Source organism: Abramis brama (assembly GCF_963993115.1).
Source record: "Abramis brama genome assembly, chromosome: 13".
Classification (NCBI taxonomy): Eukaryota; Metazoa; Chordata; class Actinopteri; order Cypriniformes; family Leuciscidae; genus Abramis; species Abramis brama.
The window spans coordinates 35,037,135-35,047,072 of record NC_139975.1 but is presented as its reverse complement, the minus strand read 5'-3'; the positions used below and the strand labels follow the sequence as shown (position 1 = coordinate 35,047,072).

Here is a 9,938-nt window from a genome sequence, read left to right as displayed (position 1 = left end):
TAAATGGATTATAAATACAGTGTAAATATAATTTAGTACCATAAAATCCACAAAAAATTACAAAAGATTAAATAAAAAAAGCATTAGCAAACTAAAATATAGTATAGTTAATTTCATTGATATAAAAAAAATAATTTCTGCCATTTTTGACTGACACGCGAAGAGTGTATAAATCCTTTAAAAATTATGACTATTTATTTTATTTACTTTATAGTTTTTTATTGTTGTTGTTTTAACCAATTGTTTTGCACTGAATTACTGAGTGGAGGATGTTTAAGACACAATTTAGTTTTTCTGTGGAGCATAAAAATGACCAATAAAGGAACCTAGAAATATTCCTCCTTCTTCATCTTCTGATTCATGATCATGACAAACAAATCTTTAAGAGTCAACCAGAACTCGATTGCGACTAAATTACTCTTTAAAATCATATTCATCTTGAAAATAGCCTCAAAGAACCTTCCAGAGATCAGTTCTTAAAATAACTTTTTTTTTCTTAGTGTGAAGAACATTTTAATAAAGAACCTTTTTCAACTATAAAGAAACGTGCAGTGGGAATGTTGAAGGTTCCTCATGGAAACATTGATGCAAACAAAGAAGCTTTATTTTTACGAGGTGGGAGGGAGAAATTAATGTTTGTGACATCAGTTGTGTAATGTTGTCTCCCTCTGCTGGAAACACACACACACTTGTTCATCCACAGCCTCTTCACTTTCTCTGAAACATCTGTCGCCTTTTCCTAAACTTATACTGAGGTTAATAAAATATGTACAAATATTTTGATTAAAGAATGATTTTACTGAACAACTTTATGCAACAGCCAAATGCATAACGTAAAAACATTAATCAATAAATTAAAACTAAAACATCCCCTGCTAATATAATAGTAAATCAACAACTCTCTTTATCTTACATAAACAGACACTTAAGACATAAATGTATTCATATTTTCATAGATCATATGATATTTACATCACAATAATATATGATATTTACATTGTACAATTTAACTTATTTTAAACAGTTTCACAGATTCACATCTAATCCTTGAAAGCTGATAATGTTAACAGTAATCAGATCGATAAAGCCAAAAACATTTGGCTTTTTGTAAAAGTTGAAGATTAATCTTTCATTTATATTTTGCTGTGCCATAAACCGCAGAATAAAAACCACTACACTACTATTCTATATAGGGTTCAACAGGGCTAAAGCCACACCTTAAGAAAAATGTGCTTTTCACTACTAACATAGTGTATGATTGCATAAAAAAATGTGTTTGTGCTGAACATTGATGGAGCAAAATATTTTGTGTGAAAATAAATCACAAAAGTGTTTTGTTTTGTTTAAAGATCTTATATGTATGATGTGGCCAGGAGGGCCTTTTACCCCACAGACACACGGGGCAAAACCAGCACGGGGCAAAATGCAAATTTTTTTTTTTTGGTCCAGAAAGCTTATTTTATTTCATTTTGATAATATTTTTTCTGTTTTTTTAATGTTTTTTTTTGTTTTTTTTGGAGATTGTTTTGTTATATTTTATTTTATTCACCTTTAAATTACTAGATTTAATAAATAAATAGTAATTTACTAATTTAAGCACATTCCTCACATTCTTTCAACTTACATTCAAAATAACTCACTATTTCATGCATAACCCTTTTAATTCAGCTCAAAATATCTTACAATGGGTGTCTTTGCCGACCTCTTGTGGAAATAAATAATATAACATGATATTTCATGACTCTTGACACTAGATGGCCTTATAGCTCTATATGGAGCAAATGAGTTGTTCCTCTGGGTCCTAAAGTGTGCATTCAGATATTTCAGATATATTGTTGCCACATACATATTATTTTTTCCACTCAATTATGTCGTAATAACGAGATGTACATCATTTTTTATTTATTTATTTATTTTTATGTAAAAATGAGATATGTCGTTAAAACATCATATTTTTTTCGTAATAACGAGATGTTATGTTGTTAAAACAACATATTTTCTAGGCCTTATAAGGACATGTGTCGTCATGTACAAAATATGTCTTTATCCACATAAAATTTGTATAGCCTATCATGCCTTTATCGTACTTCTATGTTCAAAAAGCTAAAAAAAAAAAAAAAAAAAAAAAAAAACTCCTCGAATCCACACACACACACACACACACATATATATATATATATATATAAAGTCCTGGGGTCCTGGACCCCTCTAATGAACACTTAATTTTTTTATTTATTTTTTTAAACAAATTAAAATTTTAAAAAAAGAGTAATATGATAATATGTTTTTAGTAATGTCTAAGTTAATACTTTTTCAAAACCACTTTAGCAAAGTTTATACTATTTTCTGTTTATTTTGAAAAATAAAAAGTATTCATCTTTGTTCAATAAATAAACTGTCATTAATAATGTTAATATAAAAAAAATACAGAAACAAAATTATTTTGAAAAGTAAAGATTCTGGAATCATATGTGATCCCATAATAATTTAATATAGATTTACAGTAGCAACAATAAAATATATTTTATTATATGATAAGATTAATATCATATTTTTAAATATGATGGTTTCATTATAAATATAGTAATCTCTAGGGTGGACACCCAGCTTAATATATATTTATTTACCATCTGAGTCTAACCATGTCATGTCAACAAATGGAAAAGTCAGCCAGCTGTTTATTATCATGTTAACCCTCTACAGCACAGCGTTGCCCTAAGGTAACGGAAAGTTTTATTAAGCCCTATGTTCAGTACATGTTTCTTTAAATGATTGCAACCAGTTAGAATGTTTGAAAAAGTATCAAAGAACAGTCCAATAAGGTTTGGGAGTCACTACCAAGTACCACTTGAAGGCTTTTCTGACAAATGGTCACAGGAGCACATGGTGTGAGAAGAAGGCAAGATTATTTGCTTTAGTAATCTTATGATCTTACATGAACTGTACATAAAAAAAAAAAAAATGTGTGTGTATGAAGGTGTAAAAAGGTGGAAGCCTTTTGGCAGGTTTTATGAAGTTTTTATTTATTTTATTTTGCATGTTCACAAAATTAGTTTTTCTTTTTGAAAAAGAAAACTTATTGGTGGACCACTGCATCCCACGCTTTACGCCGCTGCATCTCACGCTTTACACCACTGCATCCCACGCTTTACACCACTGCATCCCACGCTTTACACCGCTGCATCCCACGCTTTACGCCGCTGCATCCCACGCTTTACGCCGCTGCATCCCACGCTTTACACCACTGCATCCCACGCTTTACACCGCTGCATCCCACGCTTTACACCACTGCATCCCACGCTTTACGACGCTGCATCTCACGCTTTACGCCTCTGCATCCCACGCTTTACACCACTGCATCCCACGCTTTACGCCTCTGCATCCCACGCTTTACGCCACTGCATCCCACGCTTTACACCACTGCATCCCACGCTTTACGCCGCTGCATCTCACGCTTTACACCACTGCATCCCACGCTTTACACCACTGCATCCCACGCTTTACACCGCTGCATCCCACGCTTTACGCCGCTGCATCCCACGCTTTACGCCGCTGCATCCCACGCTTTACACCACTGCATCCCACGCTTTACACCGCTGCATCCCACGCTTTACACCACTGCATCCCACGCTTTACGACGCTGCATCTCACGCTTTACGCCTCTGCATCCCACGCTTTACACCACTGCATCCCACGCTTTACGCCTCTGCATCCCACGCTTTACGCCACTGCATCCCACGCTTTACGCCACTGCATCCCACGCTTTACGCTGCTGCATCCCACGCTTTACGCCGCTGCATCCCACGCTTTACGCCGCTGCATCCCACGCTTTACGCCGCTGCATCTCACGCTTTACGCCACTGCATCCCACGCTTTACGCCACTGCATCCCACGCTTTACACCGCTGCATCCCACGCTTTACACCGCTGCATCCCAGGCTTTACGCCGCTGCATCCCACGCTTTACGCCGCTGCATCCCAGGCTTTACGCCGCTGCATCCCATGCTTTACACCACTGCATCCCATGCTTTACACCACTGCATCCGAAACTTTACACCACTGCATCCCACGCTTTACGCCTCTGCATCCCACGCTTTACACCACTGCATCCCACGCTTTACACCACTGCATCCCACGCTTTAACCCATACCTGTCAACATTTGGGTAGCAAAATACGGGAGACTTGTGGGGGGGGGGGGGGATTATTTATTAAATAAATAATCTAAATATTAAATAGATGCTTTACACCACTGCATCCCACGCTGTACACCACTGCATCCGGCGCTTTAAACCACTGCATCCGGCGCTTTACATCACTGCATCCCACGCTTTACACCACTGCATCCGGCGCTTTACACCACTGCATCCCACGCTTTACACCACTGCATCCCACGCTTTACGCCACTGCATCCCGCGCTTTACGTCGCAGCATCTCACGCTTTACACCACTGCATCCCATGCTTTACACCACTGCATCCGACACTTTACACCACTGCATCCCACGCTTTACACCACTGCATCCCACGCTTTACACCACTGCATCCCACGCTTTAACCCACTTCATCCCGCGCTTTACACCACTACATCCCACGCTTTACACCACTGCATCCCACGCTTTACACCACTGCATCGCTTTACACCACTGCATCCCACGCTTTACACCACTGCATCCCACGCTTTACACCACTGCATCCCACGCTTTACACCACTGCATCCCACGCTTCACACCACTGCATCCCACGCTTTACTCCACTGCATCCCACGCTTTAACCCACTTCATCCCGCGCTTTACACCACTACATCCCATGCTTTACACCACTGCATCCCACGCTTTACACCACTGCATCCAAAACTTTACACCACTGCATCCCACGCTTTACACCACTGCATCCCACGCTTTACACCACTGCATCCAACGCTTTACACCACTGCATCCAACGCTTTACACCACTGCATCCCACGCTTTACACCACTGCATCCCACGCTTTACACCACTGCATCCAACGCTTTACACCACTGCATCCAACGCTTTACACCACTGCATCCGCAACTTTACACCACTGCATCCGAAACTTTACACCACTGCATCCCACGCTTTACACCACTGCATCCCACGCTTTATAATAATCTGAAGGCCACACGAAGTTTGGAGGTCTGTAGCTATTGACTCTGCAGAAAGTTGGCGACTTCTGCGCACTGTGAGCCCCAGCATGCGCTGACCCACTCAGGGATTTTACGTGGCCTAACACTTCGTGGTTGAGTTGCTGTTGTTCCCAATTGCTTATACTTTGTTATAATACTACTAACAGGTGACCGTGGAATATTTAGTAGTGAGGAAATTTCACGAATGGACTTATTGCACAGGTGTCAACCTATCACGCGACCCCGCCTGAATTCACTGAGCTCCTGACCCATTCTTTCACAAATGTGTGTAGAAGCGTCTGCATGCCTAGTGCTTGATTTTATATAACTGTGGCAATGGAAGTGATTGGAACACCTGGATTCAATGATTTGGATGGGTGTCCCAATACTTTTGCCAATATAGTGTATCTCATATACTCTAGACTAGTGCTCTAAACATGAACCAGCACCGTGTATGCGCACAAAATTAATCACGTCTTCTTCAAATGAAAATGTGCAAATAAGAACACTGATACAGCTGTACTGATCATGAACGCAATGACACAATGGATTATTCTGATACACAGAAGACGATGTAGACGGAGCTTAGTTTAGTGCTCTTGAATTTAATAAATGTTCTTCTGCGTTTCTGCCTCGTTTTAGGAGTTTGTTGTTATGAAGGGTTAGATTTTTTAAATGCTTCATTGTGCCAGTTTTATTTTATTTTTAAATTATTCATTGTGCCAGTTTTATTTTATTTTTCTCCATGGTCATATTTTAATATCCATGTGTCTGTATAATGAGTGTGGTGCAGGTCTGTGTTTTATTGGTTGTTGTCTCCCCTTTTCCCACCTTCTACACTCCCAATTTTCCACAGCTTTACACTCCCATTTCTTGAGACTTTTTGCAACTCTGAGGTGTATATGACCAGACTAAAGTGTTTCATGACACTTTAAAAACACCACATAGACATATAAACAACATTAAAAACTTGATTTTCACCAAAGGGGGACTTTAAAACACCACATTACAGCAACAGATCGCCTCTTATTTAATACAAATTATGGTATTTGTGATACCTTTATAATATTCTGCTCTCTAGATATGGTTTGGGTGCCTCTTTCAAAGTAAACCTTCACCTATTTCCCCCTATTTTATCATCTTGTCTTTCAAATTTGACTTGAGGAAGAAAACAGAGCCAAAAAGAACAGCTTCAATATGCAACATTTATTTATGGATTAAACCATTACACATTCAGGTCGTAATGAATGAGACATGAGTAGCTGACTAAAGGTCTGTCAAGCTGACAGGTGAAGGTGTGCCATCCTGTGTTACTCCTGCAGATGTTCATTTAACATGGGCCTTCCTTCTGGATCAAGATTTGAGTGTTTGATGCCCTAAAAAGAGAGAGATTAAATTGAAGATTAAAGTTTGAAAGTGACCGACTCTAAACTGTTTTTAAACCTACAGTACTTTATTTTAAAATACATGTATTTTTAAACTCACTTGATGGCACCACACAGCATGCATTCATTGCCGTATGTTATTCCATTGGATCCACACACGGGTGAATACTCCTTTGGGCATATGTTAGACGAGTGCCTGCAATTAGGCTGGTCATATAAAAAGAAAAAAAAAGTTATTTTATTGAGTTATTTTCATGTGGAAAGAAGCAATTCTACAGCCTTTATTTACTCACCGCTCTTGCTCCATCAGATATGGCCACTGTTTGTGTCAAGAAGAAAAAACAAGGATTAAAGTTTATCATGATATGACAAGAGGAAATAACATACATGCTAACTTCTAGTTTTGCCCATTGAACAAAAACAGAACTTTAGACTTTTTGTTTTGTTTCACACTTAAAAATGTCTGAATGTGACTTATCTTAAGCATTTTTCAGTTGTCCTACTTGGCAAAGATGAATTAAGACTCTAAAGAATGCGCATACTTTATTGAAACAATCAAACTCTTCATTATTAACTAAATTAACTAATTATTTTTAAATTAACTCTTTAATTTGAACTAAGACTGTTGCTGAGTACCAGTGTGTGTCGCAGGTCCTCATGTGGCAAATTACCAACATCCTAACATCAGTTGTTTTGTAAATGAAATAATTATATTACTCACCTAGGACGCAGAGAAGGACGATGATTCCTCGTGCAAACATTATTCACAACCTGAGAGTCAACTCACTGACGATATGATCAGTGATAAAATGATCCGCCTATTTATATCAATACTGTATCCGCCTCTTAACGTGGGAGCGGACGTCCATCCCACCGATTCACCACATCACACACACTAAGCACCTTTAGTTTAATAGTTTATTTACTTTGGCTGGTAGATGTGTGTAATGTCAAATGAATAATCACTTGAGTTGTACGAAGTCAATCATGGATAACAAATACAGTTTAATCTCTCTGATTCCACCAAATCATTCAGTTCCAGTAAAACTACTCAACTAGGAAACTATTTTCTGAGTTCAAAGCTTCTTCAAAAAAGGTGTTCTGTACAAACGGTCGAAGGCAAGTCAAAGAGGGCCGGGCCATGTTGTCCAAAAAGCTCCTGGTAGCATCGGCCAAGAACATTCATTCCCAGCACACCTGGGACCCGAGTGCACAAGCCACCAGGAGGATCCCGTACAACAAGCACGCCACATTCTGAAATTAACTGACCACACAATTCGACGTCCAATTCCATATAACCGATATAGGGAATTGAAAGACCATTAGCAGCTCGAAGCTGTAGCCACAGGCACAATTTTAAGTCGATCCTGACCCCATGGTTCGAAATGTTTCTGAAAACAACTCTCTGTGATCGTAGTTACCATGGAGCCAGTATCCACCAAACAGGGCACTCGAACTCCGCCAATCAATACGACAAGGTGCGGGCAAGATGACATTAAATGCGACATATTTGAAACTTTTGAGCCAGTTACTTCCCCATCCGTGCTATGGCCCTGAATCACGGTGGGGACTAGTTTCCCGACGTTGCTGATGGGCCAGGCTGTCCTCCTCCAGCTAGTGACGGGACGGAGCGCGAGGAAAACGGAGCGCGAGAAGGGGCACGTTCCCCGTCGCACTCCCTAGCAAAATGACCAGGCTTTTGACACCTCCTACATATAACAGGCCCCTGTCTAGGAGGTTGACTCCGCGACTGGGGGGTCTGCAAACGAGCAAAACTTTGTGCGAGTTTAGTTAACTGTTCTTGTTGGCATTTAAGCATATCCCTCAACTCAGCCAACTCAGAATTCCCAGGTGAACTACTCACGCCGATAAATGGATTCCCTTGCACCCCATATTGAATCCCATGAGCAGAGGGAACGGAATGACTTCGGGCCCTTGTGCTTCCTGGCATACCCTCCCTCTCCCATCTAAGGGCTTCACTATGAATATCCAATAAGGTTAACGTAGGTTGACGACGTATCAACTGTTTTAATTCGCGACGGAGGGCGCTATCAAAAACAAATTGGTCTCGCAGTAAAATATGTGAATTTGGCATACCGTGAGGAGATCGTTGTTTCACTTGCTCAAGTAGACCCATCAGGACAAGGGAGAACTCCAACAAGCTCTCCCCCTCCTGTTGCTTTCTCGAGAAAAAGGCCTCCTGCAATGAAACATATGACTGTGAGCAACCATACAATTCCCGTAAAGCTGAAATAATTCTGTCTGGGTCTTTACGCTCTACCTCTGGGCGGTACTTAATCTCTTCCCTTGTCTCCCCTTCCAAGTGATCAAACAAGTAAAACACCTTATCTGTATCAGAGAGGTGACAAACACGCATACAAGCCTGGGCCTCCTCAACCCACTCCTCAATGCCAAGGCCAACCCTGCCATTGAATTTTGGGCACTTCCTATCTTGCGGTACAAAAACAAATCGTTCTGGTCGGGTGACATCAACATTAGCATTACTGGGTTGCGAAGGAACAGAAGGCCCAGGTACAGAAGGGGGTGCATCAACAGGACCTGGGGGCACAGGAATCCGCTCCTGACGCAACCTCTCATTGTCTGCTCTAAGCAGATCAATCATTTCCCTCAATTCTTGTAATTCTTCTTCCATACTTCAACTACAGAAGTACTTACCAATGAAAGAAGAATAAGCCCACAATAAGGGCTAAAATTAATACACTAGACGTGCACTGCTGTTCTGCTGCCACTCCTCAGAAAAGTCAATCCTAGAATACAAGAAAAGAACAAAAGAAAGAGAGAAAAAAAACAACAACCAACAAAAACAACAACAAACAACTGTATACACACCCACGTCTCTGTCTTAAAGTGGAAACCCTGCCGACTACGCCAGATTGTGGCGAGGTGGTGGAAGGGCAAAAGTTACACTTATGAGAAAGTATAGCAGAATAAAGAGCAGACTACGCCACCCCGTTTCACTGAACGGGGAAATTTCACAAGAACACACAGGTTTGCTACTACAGAGGACAAGAGACGTGGATCTGAATACAAAAATACTTTTTCACAATAATAATTATTTTAAATATATAAAAAGCTATTGACTCCAGGGGAGACAAGAGTTTTACACCACTTTGGTGTGCATCAAAACAAAAACCAAAAAAAGACACTTTCAGGCTGAGGCTTACCAGTAGGGAGCTAGCTGGACAGCGAGTATCCTAAGACCACACCACACTCCACACAAACACTCTCACTCTCACACTTAAGTGAAAGAAACGCAGGTGCCAACGGCAAAACACTCGGTGAAGGAAACACCACCACCAAAAAGGCACAAACAGCTAGCTTCCCTACACCGGGGGCCTTCAGCTTCTGAAAGAAACACAAAAACACAATATAATTTCACAATTAGCTGCAG

At 40.2% G+C, this 9,938-nt stretch overlaps 1 long non-coding RNA gene across 1 annotated transcript; it reads right to left on the bottom strand.

Annotated features, from left to right (window-relative positions):
• Positions 1-6,332: 6,332 nt before the first annotated feature.
• LOC311094429 lies at positions 6,333-7,379 on the bottom strand. The gene is made up of 4 exons (XR_014608657.1): positions 7,248-7,379; positions 6,820-6,845; positions 6,627-6,733; positions 6,333-6,517 (listed from the first exon to the last, which is right to left on the bottom strand). It is a non-coding gene; the product is annotated as an uncharacterized lncRNA (long non-coding RNA).
• Positions 7,380-9,938: the final 2,559 nt, after the last annotated feature.